A 19,497-nucleotide genomic window follows, 5' to 3' on the forward strand; every position below is an offset into this window, starting at 1 on the left:
TCTAAAAAAGGGAGTTTAGATTAAACTTGAGCTAACCATATCATAAAACAAAAAACAAAAAAGATTACCATCGCAAATGTCAGTTGTTGAGTTTCCTTAACTTTGTGGGATACAACTACATGGCTGAACGGAGCTATTTATAGAGTCATTTTCATTCATGTGGTAAGGATATGAATCTTCCCACAAACATTTGTCATATTTTTATCTGCAAAATTAGATTGTCTGATGACCCAAAAACAAAGCTCTTAGATGCCACTTTTCTATTCTTTAGATAGGATAAGATATGAAATATCTATAGGTTCTATTATGTACCCTAATAGATGGTAGTAAAACTTTACCATTAAGTCAAGACAGCTATGAATTTTTTCTTGGTGTAGGTTGGAATTTAACCTATATTCTTAATTTGAGGATAAGAAACTTTATCTATTAAGCTAATTGAAACTCACTTAAAATGCCATTTGACAAAGAAATCTATGTAATACAATATGCAAATTTCATGCTATAAGGCTTACAAACTAATATTAGAGAGATATTATAAATTTTATTATATAAAACTTACAAACTGATGTGTCATTAATAATATAAATATTATTTTACTTATCGGTTGTTGATTGAACTAACATCATTAATATTTATTACCACGTTAATTTAAAAATCAATCTTCTGTAATAACTTTATCATTTTTATTTCGTGTTGTCGAGATCCAGTCATGAGCTCATGATAAGAACGACAACAACAGTCCCACGAGACTCATCTTTGCCGCCATAACCACCCATGTGATCATATCCAACGATCACCACCTTCAAATTTAGCAATGTGGGAAGATAGCCACATCTTCCACACTTTGCAAAGATCGCAGTCTGTAAAGTGTTTATACGTGTAGATCCATATGTCTAAGTTAGTCATATGACGTAGGTCCGTTGCATTCAAGGTTTCCTTTGCTAGATAGCTCGTGTGTGCATCATTACATAAATTTTGGACATGTATTATTATATCTTGGATCTCAAAAAATCATAAAATTGAATAAAAGTAAAAAATCTGATCCATGCAAGATAAGAATTTCATCATTTTTCACTTCATTTAGGATAGATCCATGCTTTTTGTTTCTTGGCATTAGAGTGATGTTGATTGAATTCAAATGAAATCATGTAAAGATAAATTAGATTGATAAATTTCCATTTGTAATTCAAATTTTCATGATTGTATGTGAAGTATGTTCGATTTATCATGTAGAAAAAGCATATGGGGATTGGATATTCATAATTTCATATACCCACGTGTTCATGCATTCTTAGGTATTTTCATTAATGTCAAAACGAGTTTTATTTAACGCTTTCACCTTCGCTAAATAGAATGAGTGTGCATCATTAGATCAATTTTCAACATGTGTTAGTATATCTTGCATCTTATAAAAATGAAAAAAATAAAATAAAGTATAAATCTAATCCATTTTAGATAAGAATGTTCACATGCATGTCATTTAGGATAGATCTACGAATTCTTTTGCATAAGAATGATGTTGACTGAATTCACATGAAATTTATATAAAGATAAGTTAGATGTGTTTTAACCTAAATTTTCCTGATTGTATATGAAATGTGCTCATTTATCCTATAGAAAAAGCATCTAGGATTTGCATATTCATATTCTCACGTGTTCATGCATTCTCAGATATTTTTATCAATGTCAAAACGAGTTGTGTTGCATACTCTTACCTTTTTTGACTGTTTTCGTTCATCATCTTATCATGTGTTTTGTAAAATAACTAAATTGTTTGTATCTTGATTATTTAGCTATTTCTATAATGTAAACACTAAACAACGTGTGCATAGAATTATTTTCAATTTGTTTATCAGAAGATTGTATGAAAAGTAAACTGTTTATATTGGTCACAGTACCTTAGGAGACCAACTTAGGTCGATTGCTTTTGTGTTAAGTTGTGATTTTTCTTGTATTATGTTGGATTTATTTCGTGTCAAATATTTAATAATTTCCTGCTTAATTTCTATGTATTTTGTAAGCTTTTAATGTATTTGGGTTGGGCTTAGAAATCCATGAAGAGCAGCTGGACAGTGCAACTCGCAAGGTGACTTGCAAGACCAAGCAATCCGCAACTGGACTGCACGTGAGAGTTCAAAATTCAGTTATATAGAACAAAGTAACCCACGACACTCACGAGATAGGCCAACTAGCAATTGACTCATGAGTTGTTCGATATTGGAGAGAATATATATTTTGGATCACCTGCTGTACCTTCTATCTCTTTTATTGAATGTAATTGAAATTTTTAAGATCCTTTTGCGAGAAAATATTAGATCTATGAAAAATGCATATGAAATTGTCCTAATACTGTCCACTACAACAAATAAATTAAGGAGCGGTTGGTTCATATGATGTGACATATCATTGCAATATTATATTATTGTAAACTTATATATATTAATTGAATCGCATTACAGCAATATTACATTACTACTCTTCAAAAAAAAAAAAAAAAAATTACATTACCATGTTTGGTGCATTAGTTACATTCCTAATATATATACCATTGCTTTGATATTACAATTTTTACAATGGATTTCCAAAAATGTCCATTTAAAAGTAAGTACATAAAATTTTATTTAAAAAAAAAAAATGATAGCATATTGAAGAAAAATTTATTTCACTTTCTTCTCCCATCTCATTAACCAAAAAACACAGTTCTCATTAAACAAAAAACACAGTTCTAAAAGAATAAAAAAATTTTCTTCCCCTTTCTCATTAACCAAACTACACAACCATACAACAAATCAAAATGTTTCAAGAAGAAAATCATAAAATCTCATTAGTGAACTTGGTGCCATTGCCGGTGGTGCAAAGCTCTTCAGAACTCAAATATCGATGGACAAGATCGCATAAACCAATAGGACAACGACGAATCCAATGACTTGTTGTCATTGTCATCATTAGTGGTCTCGATTATGTTGTGCAGTATCGTCGGACCTAGTGCGACTTGAGTATTTCATGAGAGAATAGTGTGTTGAGGAGTAAGATTGGGCTCACGAAGCATTAGAGAAAAGTTCTCAATGGTGCGGTGAACAAATTGAAAGGTGGAATTGGCCGCAGAGATTTGTTGAAGAAAACCCTAAGGTTTGAGGATTCCATTGGAGTAGAGATTTAGAGTTAGATTAGGGTTTGAATTGTAAGAGAGGGAGAGAAGGAAGTGGGGGGGGGGGGGTTGATTTAAGTTTGATAAGAGAGAGGCTAGGGTTTGAAAATATATTAGGGCAATTTTGTAAATAAAATTTTATTATCATGGGCAATTTTGTCAATTGGATAGATTATTATAACAATAAGTAATATAAGATTATCCCAATTTAGTACGGTAATGAGATTATGGTGATGTGATATATTTTGTAATCTTAGCTTATTGTAATCCTAGAAACAATGAAGTGAACCAAACACATGGTAATGTTCACATTACGGTAATGTGACATTGATGTGATGTACATCACGCTAAACCAAACGCTCCTTTGAAGTAATTTACCTTGTAAAAATTATGAACTAATATAGGCCACAAGAAGCTTAGCACCAATAGCAAACGATCTATAGATATTATAAAGGAACATAGGGTCAATGTGTCTTGCACTTTAAGAGTGAAGGAAAATGTCAAAATGCAAAAGATAACACCAAAAACCCAGTCCATATTACCCCAAGAAGCTTGTGCAAGTTAGTTATGAGCCAAAGATTCAACAAAAGAGAAAAAAAAAAAAAGAAAAAAAAAAGAAAAAAAGAAAGAAAGAAAGAAGACACTTGACTAACAAGAAGAAAAAAGAGAATGGCCTCTTGCCTAAAGAGACACTCAGGCCTTGTTTGGTTTGTGGCAAGTGTGGATTCATTTTCTATTTTCATTTTCTATACTTAAATCTTATTCTCATTTATTGTTCCTAACTCATTTTTTTGTTTGACATCAACTTTCAGTTTTAGTCTTCCCTAACCTTTTTTTTTACAAACCTAATAGATACATACACAAAGGAAGCTTTTTGCAGTTATCCCATCCACTAGAAAACACTTCCCTCCTACAAACTAGTACAAGTCAGAGCAAATATGCCTAAAAATAAACACCACACAACCATGGATCCACCATTAGATTTTAGCAGACTCACCCCTAAACTCCTCAAATCCACCTTTAGATAGAAATACAGAGAGTATAGAAGAGCATACTCCCACCTCCATCACTACCACAACTAATCAAAACCCACAACATCACCACTACCAAATCTGAAAACCATATACACACAGCCACCCAACAACCACCCAGAGAGAGTGGAGAAGAGAGAGAAAGAAATGGCCATAGCCATACCCAAACCAAATCAAAACCCAAACTAATCACCACACCTACACCCACACCCACTACCAAACCTACTATCACAACTACAACTTGGATTCATCATCACCAAACTCAAAAGAAAAACTCAAACCAATGTTAATCTAGCTAAAGAGAGAGAGAGAAAACAACGCTACAACTTGGATTTACCACCGCCAAATTAACCCAATTGGTTTAGTGCCAAAAAAAAAAAAAAAAACCCAAATTGACCTAGCCAGAGAGAGAGAGAGAGAGAGAGAGAGAGAGAGAGAGAGAGAGAGAGAGAGAGAGAGAGAGAGAGAGAAAGAGACATTGGTGGAGTGAAATACAGCTAAGTGTGGGGGCCACATATTCTGGTTTATTACAAAAATGCCACTGTTCATTTTTGTTGAAAATGAAAACGCCCAAAAGTTGTTTTCATTTTTTGTATTCAAATACACTTTTTTTTTTGGGTTTTGAAAAGGAAAACTAATACAAATTTGCAAGCCAAACAAATTTTTTATAGTGAGTCCCACAAAAAACTGAAAATGAATATAGAAAATAACACTTTTTTCTTCAAACCAAATAGGGCCTCAAAAATGGACCCATGACTAGATAAGGAGGCTATGGCCCCTTGCAAATTTTCTAAAGTGTTTGTTCAAAAATATTTTTACTTTGGCCCTCCAAAATTTAAAATCAACCCTAAAATTTAAAGTTGGCCCCAAAAAACTCAAAAATTAAAGTGATCACCTAGTCCATATCTATAGATTTTTTTTTTTTTTTTTTCCTTCGTTGAGAAGAAGTCCATATCTATAGCTGGTATTCCCTTTCCAAAACAAAATAAAAATAAAATTATACGTTTTCAAATGAAAAAAACCTCTTATAAAAAATCTTTGCTAGAAAATCTCTAGTTAGTAAGTACACGTAAGTTTCGTGTATGTCAATAAAATTCAATAAAACTCTCGTCTTGTGTCTCCTTTCCAATCATATTAAATGTGTTTGTCTCAGACCAAAAGTACATACACATGTTATTAGTAATGCTTATTATTTAGCCAGATAAAAAATATGAAGGATAAATATTAAGAGCAATTACATTAGCTAGTGGAAAGTTTTGCAAATAGAAAAAGATAGTCCTTTTACATATTTTGGCCCAAAAAAACACCCACATCAGTGGGTGTAAAATTGTGCATTTATGCACAATTGCTACAGTAACTATGCATATATGCACGGTTACTGTAGCGCTTTCATTTATTATTTTAATGTTATCTTCGTATGGTATAAAAACACCTTTTTCACACTTTTTTTCTCCCTCCTCTCACTGAGCAACACCAACGCCTCTCAGCTTGTCTCTCCCTGTTTCATTCTTGAGCTCTTCCTCTCATCTTCTCTCTTCATCTGCTTCTTATCAGCTTTTGCTCATTGTTATCACCAGGGGAAATTATGTGATCGGTTTGGGGTTTTTGCAACCCCATGAGGAGGGTGGATCAACTTGGAGGTATCTCTATGATGTGAACCCCGTCAAGAATAACAAGACCCAACAACGAAAGGGAACCCAAGATCGTTCTATGTACAGATTCAAATAAGAGACTTCGACCCGTTGTTTATGACAAACAAGAACCTCGGTATAAGGAAGACGCCACAAACGGTGGTGGAAACTCCGTTTGATAAGTCGAGATGAACGCCACGGGAATTCCCGATAAGTTCGAGTAGTTCTTCAAAGAACCAAAGAGAATAAACCTCACAAGTTTTATCAATAATATCTCAAAAACGTTTAAAGACTTAGATGACTATTTAAGGGCTCCTTAAAACTTGACAAACAAGAAAATATATTCTAAAATAACTCCTAATTGATACCTAACCATATTAGGAATAAAGTTTGACCTAAAAAGCATTAAATGCACCTAAAAACAAGGAAATAAATCATCTAAACCTAGAATAACGTTTTTTACATAGACCCAAAATATTTCATGCCAATTCTTAACCTTGACTGGATCCTTCTAGAACTTGAATCAAGGTGACGATTTTTTGTTGCCCACGTGGATCATGCTCAATGGGCCTCCACGAATTTGCTTGAGCCCATAACTCTTGGATGAGTCCGTTGAGTACATCCTTGAACTTCTTTGCTCGTGCTCTTGTAACCGGCCCAATTGGTACTTGAACGAGATCCTTCGAAACGGTGCCTTGATCTCCATCATTCCCCTCCTCTTGAAAAGGATTTGCCCTCAAATCATCACCTACATCAAAAGGACTCAAATCAGTAACATTAAAAGTGACACTTACATCGTACTTACTAGGTAAATCTAGCTTGTAAGCATTGTCATTGATACGCTCGAGGACTTGGAAGGGACCATCTCCTCTTGGGAGCAATTTGGAACATCTTTTCGCCGGGAATATTTCTTTTCTCATATGCAGCCAAACCCAATCTCCGGGTTCAAAAACCAGTTTGCGACGTCCCTTGTTGGCTTGTGTGGCATATTGCTCTGCTCTTTGCTCAATGTTGAGTCTTGCTTTCTCATAAATCTGCTTCACAAAGTCAGCTTTCTTTTTGCCATCTAAATTAACGTGCTCTGTCAAAGGTAAAAGAGATAAATCCAATGGAGTTAAAAGGAATAAACCCATACACAATTTCAAATGGCGAAAATTTGGTAGCAGAATGAACAGCTCTATTATATGCAAACTCAACATGTGGTAAACATTCTTCCCATGTTTTGATGTTCTTTCTAATGATTGCCCTCAATAGAGTAAACAAGTCCTATTTACTATTTCAGTTTGACCATCAGTTTATGGATGACAAGTAGTGGAAAACAATAGCTTAGTACCTAGCTTACACCACAAAGTCTTCCAAAAATAGCTCAAGAACTTAGCATCTCTATCCGAAACAACTGTCCTAGGCATGCCATGTAATCTCACAATCTCTCTAAAGAACAAATCAGCAACATGTGAAGCGTTATCTGTTTTGTGACATGGAATAAAATGTGCCATTTTAGAAAATCTATCCACGACCACAAAAATTGAATCTCTTCCACATTTAGTTCTAGGCAATCCTAACACAAAATCCATTGAAATATCAATCCAAGGCTCACTAGGAATTGATAAAGGAGTATACAAACTGTTGGGCTGCACTTTGGATTTAGCTTGCCTATATGTGACACATCTACCACAAATCCGTTCGACATCTCGTTTCATGTGAGGCCAATAGAAGTGTTCCTACAAAATAGCTAAAGTCTTTGCAACTCCAAAATGTCCCATTAATCCCCCACCATGTGATTCTTGCACTAATAACTCCCTCATAGAACAATTAGGCACGCATAGCTTATTTTCTCGAAATAGGAATCCATCAAGCTTAAAGAACTTACCAGAGGCGATTTTCTCACAAGCTCGATATTCCTCACAAAATTCGTGGTCTTCAGCACATAATTTTTTAATGTGTTCAAAACCAAGCAATTTTGCATCAAGTGTGGAGAGTAAGGCATACCTGCGAGAAAGTGCATCAGCGACTACATTCTCCTTACCTTGCTTGTACTGAATGACGTATGGAAACGTCTCTATGAACTCCACCAATCGCGCATGCCTTTTGTTTAGCTTGTGTTGGCCCTTCAAGTGTTTCAAGGACTCATGATCGGTGTGAATCACGAACTCCTTAGGCCATAGGTAGTGCTGCCACATCTCTAAAGCCCGAACCAATGCATACAACTCCTTGTCATAAGTTGGGTAGTTTAAGGCTGCCCCGCTGAGTTTCTCGCTGAAGTAAGCAATTGGTCGTCCTTCTTGCATAAGAACGGCTCCTATACCAATACCTGAAGCATCACATTCAATTTCAAATGTTTTAGAAAAGTTGGGCAAAGACAACAAAGGTGCGTTAGTCAGCTTCTCTTTGATTAATTGAAATACCTTCTTTTGTTCTTCTCCCCACCGAAATCCAACGTTCTTCTTGATCACTTCGGTAAGCGGTGCGGCTAAGCTACTGAAGTCCTTCACGAACCGCCAGTAGAAACTAGCAAGTCCATGAAAACTACGAACATTACCTACACTTGTGGGGCTCGGCCAATCTTGGATTGCATGTACCTTCTCTTCATCAACCTGTATACCTTGTGCACTAACAACAAATCCCAAAAATACAAGCTTATCGGTGAAAAAAGTGCACTTCTTTAAATTAGCAAACAACCTTTCTTTCCTTAGCACATCTAAAACGGATTTCAAATGTACTACATGATCGTCTATGTTTTTGCTATAAATGAGTATATCATCAAAATAGACAATAACAAATCTGCCTATAAATACATGCAAAACATGGTTCATAAGTCTCATAAAGGTGCTCGGAGCATTAATCAAACCAAAAGGCATAACTAACCATTCATACAAATCATATTTTGTTTTAAAGGCAGTTTTCCATTCATCTCCTTCTTTTATCCTAATTTGATGATAACCACTTTTTAAATCAATCTTAGAAAATATGCAAGAACCATGTAGCTCATCTAACATATCATCTAAGCGTGGGATAGGATGATGATACTTTACCGTTATGTTGTTGATGTCTCGGCAATCAACGCACATTCTCCACGTCCCATCCTTCTTAGGTACAAGTAAGACCGGAACTATACATGGGCTCATGCTCTCCCTCACGTGCCCTTTCTCCAACAATTCATTTACCTGCCGTTGAAGCTCCTTTGTCTCATCGGGATTGCTCCTATAAGCTGGTCGGTTTGGAATGGTTGCACCAGGAACAAAATCAATTTGATGTTCAATCCCTCGGATTGGAGGTAACCCATGTGGTGTTTCCTCGGGGAAGACATCCTCGTACTCCTGCAAAAGAGAAACAATAGAATTAGGCAAAGCAAGGTCAAGTTCATTAGTGTTTAAAAGTGCCTCTTTGTACAAAAGTACAATCATCGGCTTATTTGAAAACATTGCTCGCTTGATCTCGCTCACTTTTGCATAGAAATTCTTTTGTTTTCTCTTTGATTTTCTCTCAAGGGCCGAACTTTGATTTTCTTTTTCTCCCTCATTTTTCTTGGCCTCTCTCTGATTTTCACTCTTTTTCTTTTGCTCACTCTCTTTCTTTTGATCACTCTCCTTTTGTAATCTTACTTGATCCTCGTATACTTGCTGCGGTGTCAATGGTACAAGAGTGATTGATCATTGATTAAGTACAAAAGAGTACTTGTTCGTAAAGCCATCATGCTTCACTTACCTATCGAACTGCCATGGACGCCCTAGCAATAAGTGTCCCGTTTGCATCGGTACTACATCACACAACACTTCATCTTCGTATTTACCGATTCGAAATGCAACTAACACTTGCTTGTTCACCCTAATCTTACCACTATCATTTAGCCATTGCAACTTGTACGGTCTAGGGTGCTTTACCATGGGCAATCCCAATTTCTCCACCATAATTGCGCTTGTAACATTAGTACAACTACCACCATCAATAATCACACTACATACCTTGTCTTTAACGTAGCACCTAGTGTGAAAGATGTTCTCCCGTTGTATTTCATAAACTCCTTTTGCTTTCAAGCTCAATGCTCTCCTCGCCACCAATGTCAATGCGCCAGGGGCTAAATACTCCTCCTCGGAAACATCCTTTAATGGCGGCATGTCGTTGGTGTTGGAATCTTCATCATCGGTCACAATTTCACCATTGGCTTGCAACACCATGACTTGCTTGTTTGGACATTGACTTGCTATGTGGCCCCTACCTTGACATCTAAAACATTTAATATCACGATTCCTAGAGGTAAAGGCTTCGGTTTTACCTTGAGGAATGTGGCTGGTGGTCATGGACTTGGGCTCGAGTTTGGGCGTTTGTGACTTGTCCAGCGGCTTAGCATGACTCGATTTCCAAGAGGTAGAACTAGAGTTATGGCCTACATGTGTCCCATTCCCTCTCTTGAGTTGTTGTTCCACTTTGATAGCCATATGTACCATATCTTCCAATTCCACATAATGCTGCATCTTTACCTTATCATGGATCTCTCGGTTTAAGCCAAACAAAAATCTAGCCATTGTAGCCTCCTGAGCCTCCTCTACATTAGCGCGGATCATAGCAATCTCCATCTCCTTGTAGTTGTCCTCTACGCTTTGACTCCCTTGTCTAAGACCTTGTAGCTTTTTGTACAACTCTCGGTAGTAGTAACTTGGAACAAATCGCTTTCTCATCACTACTTTCATCTCCTCCCATGTGTCTATTTGGTGTTCTCTATTCCGCCTCCTGTTTATCACAAGTTGATCCCACCAAGTAATAGCATATTCAGAAAATTCAATCACGGCTAATTTTACCTTCTTTGTCTCGGAGTAATTGTGGCAATCAAACACGAACTCCATCTTTTTCTCCCACTTAAGATATGCCTCAGGATCAGACCTACATTGAAAGGACGAAATCTTCATCTTAATACCAACCAAGTTGTTATCTTCGCGATTCCTAACTTCTCTAAATCTTCCTCCAGGTCTCCTATTACTAACAATGGAATCCCGATCTTCTTCTTCATCAAAACCAGACCCATAACGCTCTTCATCCTCCTCCCTTGGTGGAACTCTTTCCTTTCTACGCAAATTACGACCATTTTGTGGTTGCTCCTCACGTCTATTCTCCATTTGATCTATCCATTCGTGAACCTGTGTCATCTCCATCTTCATCACACGCCTCATCTCACTCATCATGGCCTCCAAAAACGCTTTCGGATCAGCCAATTTTGTATCATCTTCGGCAATGCTCTTACCACTATCATGAGACATGATTGCTGCAAAACAAAGGTTAGAAGAAAAAGAAAAAAAAAAGGAACCTCACGAATCACTCCCTTACGTGTTTACACTCAAGAATGTGGATCACTCTCCACTCGTGTTTCACTCAAAATAATATGGCTTTTACCCTCTGATGTTCTCACCACTCTTGCCTTTTTCCACTCAATAATTCTCTTTCAGTTCTTTTGAAACTAAGCAAACAACTCAAAATTTCCAGCAACAATTCACCAGGAACTAATCAAGGAATCTCAGATTTGAACGTAAGGAATATGGAAATTTTCAGATTAGAATTAGAAGGAATATGGTAGTTTTGGAATTTTGGAAGCACAGAATAGTAATTTTTTTTTTTTTTTTTTTTGTTCGGACTCCTTTCTGTCTTCTTCTTCGAGTCTCTCTCTCTCTTTTTTTTTTTTTTAATTTTTTTTAATTTTTTTAATTTTTATGATCAACAACTAGCTTTTGAGAATAATGAAATAAGATTTCGAAATAACTAAGAGATGTGAGACCAGACCAATAGTTTAGACATCAACAAGACAAACAAAGATTGAACAGATAGGGTAAAGGAAATTCGGCTAAGAAGAGATAAATATGTTAAAGGATAGGCAAACCTGAACCAGAAACCTCGCTCTGATACCAAATGATGTGAACCCCGTCAAGAATAACGAGACCCAACAACGAAAGGGAACCCAAGATCGTTCTATGGACAAATTCAAATGGGAGACCTCGACTCGTTGTTTATGACAAACAAGAACCTCGGTATAAGGAAGACGCCACAAACGGTGGTGGAAACTCCGTTTGATAAGTCGAGATGAACGCCATGGGAATTCTCGATAAGTTTAAGTAGTTCTTCAAAGAACCAAAGAGAATAAACCTCACAAGTTTTATCAATAATATCTCAAAAACGTTTACAGATTTAGATGACTATTTAAGGGCTCCTTAAAATTTGATAGACAAGAAAATATATTCTAAAATAACTTTTAATTGATACCTAACCATATTAGGAATAAAGTTTGACCTAAAAAGCATTAAATGCACTTAAAAACAAGGAAATAAATCACCTAAACCTAGAATAACGTTTTTTACATAGACCTAAAATATTTCATGCCAATTCTTAGCTTTGACCGGATTCTTCTAGAACTTGAATCAAGGTGACGATTTTTTGTTGCCCACGTGGATCATGCTCAATGGGCCTCCACGAATTTGCTTGAGCCCATAACTCTTGGATGAGTCCGTTGAGTATATCCTTGAACTTCTTTGCTCATGCTCTTGTAATCGGCCCAATTGGTACTTGAACGAGATCCTTCGAAGGGGTGCCTTGATCTCCATCACTCTATCAGGCTTTGGGGTAATTTTCTCTAAAAAAGTATGAGTTTTTCTCATTGAGATTTTAGGGTTTTATTTGTTTTTTGGTTTCAAGCAAGATTCTTGGGAGTTTCTCTAAACTAAATTTTTTTTTAGGGTTTCATGTTTCAAATTTTTTCTGGTTTGGGGTTTTTTTTTAGGGATTCTTCGAAACACACCCGAATTTCTATTTCTCCCTTGTTTTCGGATTGCTTGAACAGGGTATATACGTTCTTGAGGAAACTTAGGAGTGGATATAATTTTTTTATGCATTATTTCATGGTGCGTTTGTGCATTGAGGAATTTTTTTTCTATGACAGATCGTTGTTGGTTTTCAGTTTTTCAAAGTTAATATGCAACGTTGCAGTTCTTCCAATTTTCATGAACATTGCCAACAGGTTTGGTTTTTTTTTTTTTTTTTTTTTTTGGTTTTATTAATAAATTGCTAATTAAATTTGCAAGAATTTTTTTTTTTAATCAGTAGCTTGTCCTTGGAACTTACGCATTATGTATGAGTTTATGTCCAATTATATATAGGAATCTTTTCTCATTTGTTTACTAAAAGCTTTAATTTTGTTGTATTGAAGTTTTTTTTTTATACTAATGCTTTTGCTAGCTTATTGGCCAATTTTAGGATCTATATAGGTAATCCTAAGTAATCTGTTTCTTAATGTTGTTGCCAGGTACTAGTATTAACTATTAAAATTTGTTCAATGTTAATTTGGGATCATAAGAATCATTACTTGTTAGTCAGAACAGGGTTTGCAATTTAGATTTTAGTTTCTTATGGAAATTCTTGATCTCATTCAAATTGGTCATATTGTATACATGTTGTTGATCTGGAACAACATCTCTGATCATGAATTATAAAATGCTTAGAGATCATATTAGTTACTGCCAATATAGGTTGTACTTGAACTTAAAAAAGTGTGATAATTAGATTAGCTAGTGACATATACTTTTTGCACATGTGGATTTTTTGGTGCCTGATAATTACTTTGGTGTTGCTTATTAGGTTGCTTTTGAATTACTTTGGTGTTTGTTAGGTGATGGACTCACAAAATCCCTTCTTTCTTGACATTTTACAAGACAAGGAACAAGGTTTTGAGTCTTTTGACAGTAGTATTTTGATGTCCATTATGCATTTAGACATGAATGTCCATCAATCTCCACCCGAAGTTGAAATGGGACAATCTACACCCCCCATTGCAAAAAAAATCAACTACTAAGAGAAGTCAACGGGGAAACAACTTCACTGTAGATGAAGACATTAAGCTAGTGTCGGCGTGGCTCAATGTTAGCTTAGATGTCGTGACATCGACGGACCAAAAACACACAATATTTTGGGATAGAATTTGGTCCACCTTCCACAACGACAAGAAATTTAACCTCTCCAAGGATTCTTTATGTAGTCGATGGTCAAAAATTCAAAGGGAGACCAACAAGTTTTGTGGATACTTGGCCCTAATTGAGAACCAGAATGAAAGTGGTAAAATTGAGCATGACAAGGTATTTCGATTCAACATCTAATATGTATTGTACATCAATGCACTTTTAGTTTTATGATTCTCATTATTTTCAATTTTTTACTTTTGTAGATTGAAGATGCAAAACTATGTATAAAAGTAAAAGCAAAAATGCATTTCAATTGGAACATTGTTGGAGAATTTTGAGGAATGAAGCTAAGTGATTGATTCAAAGGGATAATTTGAAGGTCCGCACTAGACAACCAGCCATACAATCTTGTCATACTTTTGCAAGATGAAGATAATGATGAGATGAACTCTGGTGAAACCTTGGAACGACCTATAGGCAAGAAGGCCGAAGAGGAGAAATTAAAGAAAAAAAAGAATTGTGATGATGTGGTCCGAATACTTTCCTCCTAATTGGATGAAATCAAGGAAGAAAAGAGGAGAATGCATGAGGAGAAAAAGGAAAGTATGCGCATTGCATTTAAAGAATGAAGAGATTTCATGCGCGTTGTATCCAAAGAACGAAGAGAGTTGATTCGTATCAAGGAAGACATGAATGAAGTAGAAAAGAGGAAAGTGGAAGATGAAATTATAATGAAAGATGCAAGAACCATGGATCCTGAGCAAAAAGAATATATTCGTCTACGTCGTTTAGAAATCTTGGAGAGGTTAAGGTCTAATTTTCCATCATAATTTGAATATTATTATTGACAATATCTAATCAAGTAATTTTTTGTATAGTGCAAAGATACTAGCACATGGTTGACATGGATGATTTGATGTTAGACATTTCTTTTGTAGTATTTACTTGTGCAAGGAACATGATTATTCAATCTCTAATCATGTTAGATATATTTTTGTAGTCTTCACTTGTGCAAGGAAATAGATGCAATGTTGTAAATTTTGTATTGTACACGGACAATAGCACTTGATTAATCAATTTAATTTGTGATTCTATTCTTGTCATTCTGTTTTGGGTGAAGCAATGTCTCTATTTTGGGAGTGTAAACAAAGAGCTGTTTGAAAGCTTATTTGCAGATACCACTGTGATTTGTAGAATTGATTAGCAGTGGCCATTTTGTAGAACTGATTAGCATTCTGTGATTTGTTCATCTTTTGTTGCTTGCAAATATTTCAATGACATAAGGTAACCTATAACATAGTTATGACGCACTAATTCAAAAGGATAAGTGGTTTCTTTTCTTGATATCTCTTTAACTTTTTTCCCCCCTCTCATTGTTAGCATATATATAGCATGTTTTATGTTGTACAAGTTTTTAGCATAGCCCTTGATTGTGACCTGAATCAAGGCATCTCAAGCATCTTTGATTCAAGCATAATTAAGGGCTTCATAGGGTAGCGGTCATCTTCTGAAGGGAAAACAACCCGAGTGTGTTAGCGGTATTTCTTTTTTGAACAAAGTATGGTTCAGTAGCTTCAACTCTTGAATGAATATGTAGAAAAAGAGAACGACTCATTTGAAACTCCTTCGAAATACATTGGGAGGATACACTGCTGTTTCAGCAAAATAATCTTGGAAAAGCCTATCATGATCTTGCAAAGGATTATGCCAGATAAACCTGTGAGGTTGAACAGAATGACAACGTGATGTTGATGTTCTTTCATTGTTTAGTTCTTCTATGGCAATAGCTAGAGTAAGTTCCAACTCATCATCATTAGAAGATGAGTCAAATGGAGGCTCATCATTTGGAAAAACAAAATCAATGTCATAATGGGAATCCAATAAGAGAGAATAAAAACCGAATGGAAGAGATAATTTTGTAGAAGTGGATGGAAATTTGAGAGAAAATGGTCATATTTATAGAGCAAGAATGTGACTTGAGTTTGAATTTCAAAAATTTGAGCTTTAGGTTTGAATTTACCATTGGGTTTAAAGTTAAAAAATATGACATTTAGGTTTGAATTTACCATTGGGTTTAAAGTTTGAAAAATATGACCTTTAGGTTTGAATTTACCATTGGGTTTAAAGTTAAAAAATATGACCTTTAAGTTTGAATTTACCAATGGGGTTAAATTTCAAAAATTTGACCATTAGGTTTGAATTTACCATTGGGTATAAAGTTAAAAAATATGACCTTTAGGTTTGAATTTCTCAATTATGATCGGTGGATATAAATTTCAAAATTATAATCGTTGGGTCAAAAAAAAAAAAAATGACAGTTAGGTTTGAATTTACTGTTTGAATTTCAAAATTATGACTGGTGGATATAAATTTAAAAATTATGACCGTTGGGTTAAAAAAAATATATATATATGGCCATTGGGTTACTTGACACCAACCAAATGACGGTCATCAGAGCCACTATTCCAACGGTTCGGTCACTGATTCTAGTAATATGGTGGTTGGAGACATCGATTTGGCAGTGGTTGTTAGAGCCACTATTACAACAGTCGGCCCACCAATGATGGCAGTACAATGGTCGGAGACACCAATCTGTCGGTTGTCACTAAAGCCACTATTTTGGTAGTTTGGGCACCGGCGGTGTTCGTTGACGCCAATATTTTAACAATCCACCCACCAATGGGTCACTATTCAGCGGTATGGTGGGCTGCGAGACCAATCCGACGGCGTTCGTTGGAGCCACTATTTCGGCGGTTTGGCTATTGGACCTCCACCACAAGCGGCTCCATTGGCCAAACCACCGGTATTGGTTGTTTACTTAAAATATAAGTTTAAATTAAAAATGTATGACCATTAGGGAAAATAATAAAAAATTGATGAAAAATGAATATTTTATTGAAATATCTTGTAAAATAGATAAACTGATGTGGGTGTTTTGTAAAAGTAATGGTGTAAAATAGAAAAAGTAGGTTTTTTGTGTAAAATAGACGGAATCTTTTGCACAGATTGATGCAATTGTTGAGTCCAAGTAAATATAGAGACTCAAAATTAATCTTCTGCTATCCTTTTCCTGTTTTAAGAGTATCAGCATTGGTGGTGTCAAAATTTTAGCTTTTAGCACTACAAAAAGTTACTTTATCTATTTTAACTTACTATTTCACACTCACTTTACATCAATGCTCTTATTTTCACATCACAGTTAAATCCTATTCGTTTATGGGTGCTATACAGCACCCGTTAATGTGATAAAATTTAAAATAAACTATTCATGTTTTTTTTTAAGGGATTTGAAAAAAACTGAATATGTATTAAATGTGTGTCAGTTTAGATGGAGAAAGTCAAATCATTTTGTAAAATCACAACTGAAAAGTAAAACTTTGCCAATTCCCTATGCAGGTGGGATTTGTGATAGATCATAAATGAACCACAGCTGGTTCATTAACAGATGCTGGCCGGCACTTGTTAACAAAGTCCTTCATTTATTTACTATTTTTTTCTCTCTCTTCATCTCTATCTCTCTATCTTCTCCCTCTCTTCAAACCCAACCCACTCACGACACCACTACCACCGATCTGCCACCAGCCACGATCCATAATCACAAACTTGGCAGCAACAACAAAGGGTGAAGAGAGATGCATCGGAGAAAGATGGAGAGATAGAGCAGAGGAGAAATGAGAGAGGAGAAAGAAGAAAAGGAAAAAATGTGCGTGTTAGGCATGAGACACAAAGAAATGAATAAAACATTAATAGCAACTTGCTACAGTAGACTAGTACTAGTACCAGTTTATTGTAGCAACAAGCTAATTTTTTTTTTCTTTGGCTCCATTGATGTTGGGCTCTTTTTGGTGTTTTGAGGTGGTAAAATAGCTATTTTACAACCACCAATATTAATGCTCTTATTCTTTGAAAATTGAAATCAATGAAACAAACCTCACACTTTTCAAAGCCGCAAAACTCATTGTTTAATGTACTTTTCTTCTTCTTTATTTATTATTATAACTCTATCTTATATGAATACTTCCCTTATTGAATAGAACCGATTATTCAATTAATTGAGTATTTTCTATCAAAATTTTTATTTAATTGAGTATTTTTTTAATATATAATATTTATTCTATAGTTTTTATACTTCCTCAAGGATTGATATTATGGTAAAAAATTTCATAAACGAATTTTGAGTATATTTTATTCTATTGAATATTTCATAATTGATACTGAAATAGTTTTAGTAAGAATTATTCTATTGAATATCTTTGTTGATATAATCAGGATTATTTCTAATTAAAAATTTAAGAATATTTCCTATTTAATACAAACATGATTGTATTTATCTTTTAAAAAAGTATATAAATATTACCATATATTTGATCACAAAGTTTTTAAAAATAAATGTACTATACCTGTATTATACACATATCATTAATTTCCGTTTGCATATTTTTGTGATAAATTTTTTAAACGAACTTTTCATAAAGATACCGAATAATACCCGTCCATACACTTATCATATTATATACATACAATATTTTACTAACTATAGAAACAATGACTTATGTTTTTTGACTATATGTGTTTTATATAACACTTTTGTTTTTGTTTTTTAAGGACAGAAAATTAAAAATATAAAAATTTGGCATTTGATGGTGCCACACTATCTAGCTACACCTAAAGGATTTTTAGGATGTCACCATTAGCAAGATGACTTCACAGATTAGTATCATTATCGACTAAATATTTTAGCTAAAAAATATATTTTCTACGATGTTATAAATTATCATTTACAATAATTGAATCATTAGTTTATTGAGTACGTAGTGGAAGCTACTTATTATAAACTCATTTTTGGATCCTCATAGGCTGGCACATGGATCTTTTTATAATTGATGATATTTGTTTGATGCTAAACACGTATAATTAATAGATTTCATAAATTATGAAAAATTACTTTTAAAAAATAAAAATTCACCATTATGAGAATAATGTAGTTTGACATCAAGACTTCTTTTTTTCATTATATGGCTAGCAAGGGCTAGAAAAAAATAGCCTACAATTTTTATTTTTATTTTTTATAAGGTGATTGTACTTATACTAACTCTTCTGAATTTACTATTATTATGGAATGAGTATTTTTAATAATGAATATTGTCTTTTGCAACAAAATGTAAGATAATATTCTAGTAAAATCTTTGATTTTTCATATTAAAAAGAAAGCTACCATAAAGTTTAAGACAAAATCAACATAGTAGAATTTTGGTATTTAAAAATTTTTGAGTTCTATTTTGATGGATCATATATAATTTAGTTGAAATGTGTTAAGAAAAGATATTTTGCATTTTTTTAAGAGTTGATTATACTTTACCAACTTGTGATTTGGGTCATTTTAATGTTGCATACTCTTAATTTAAAATGTATCACCTTATTCATCCGAGATTGGCTTCGTATATAGCTGTTACGCACCTCATCACTTTCACCATTAAAAGTATAAAAAATATATTAGAAAAATAAAGTACGAACGCTATTTGTAATTGTGAAAGTTTCTTATACTTTTAGGTCAAGAGCACTGAAAGAAACCAGACCAAGCAGTACGAACTAGTTTGGTTTAATTTCTAAACAATAGACCTAGGCGAGTGGGTTTTCCTATGATACCCAAATGTGGAGCTACACCTTCTTTATAATGTTTAAAAAATGGGCAACATATGAGTGATATTCAATTTATAACATGCAAATATAACCCTGCAATCATCTGTGTAACA

Source organism: Quercus lobata, chromosome 3, assembly GCF_001633185.2.
Source record: "Quercus lobata isolate SW786 chromosome 3, ValleyOak3.0 Primary Assembly, whole genome shotgun sequence".
Taxonomy (NCBI): Eukaryota; Viridiplantae; Streptophyta; class Magnoliopsida; order Fagales; family Fagaceae; genus Quercus; species Quercus lobata.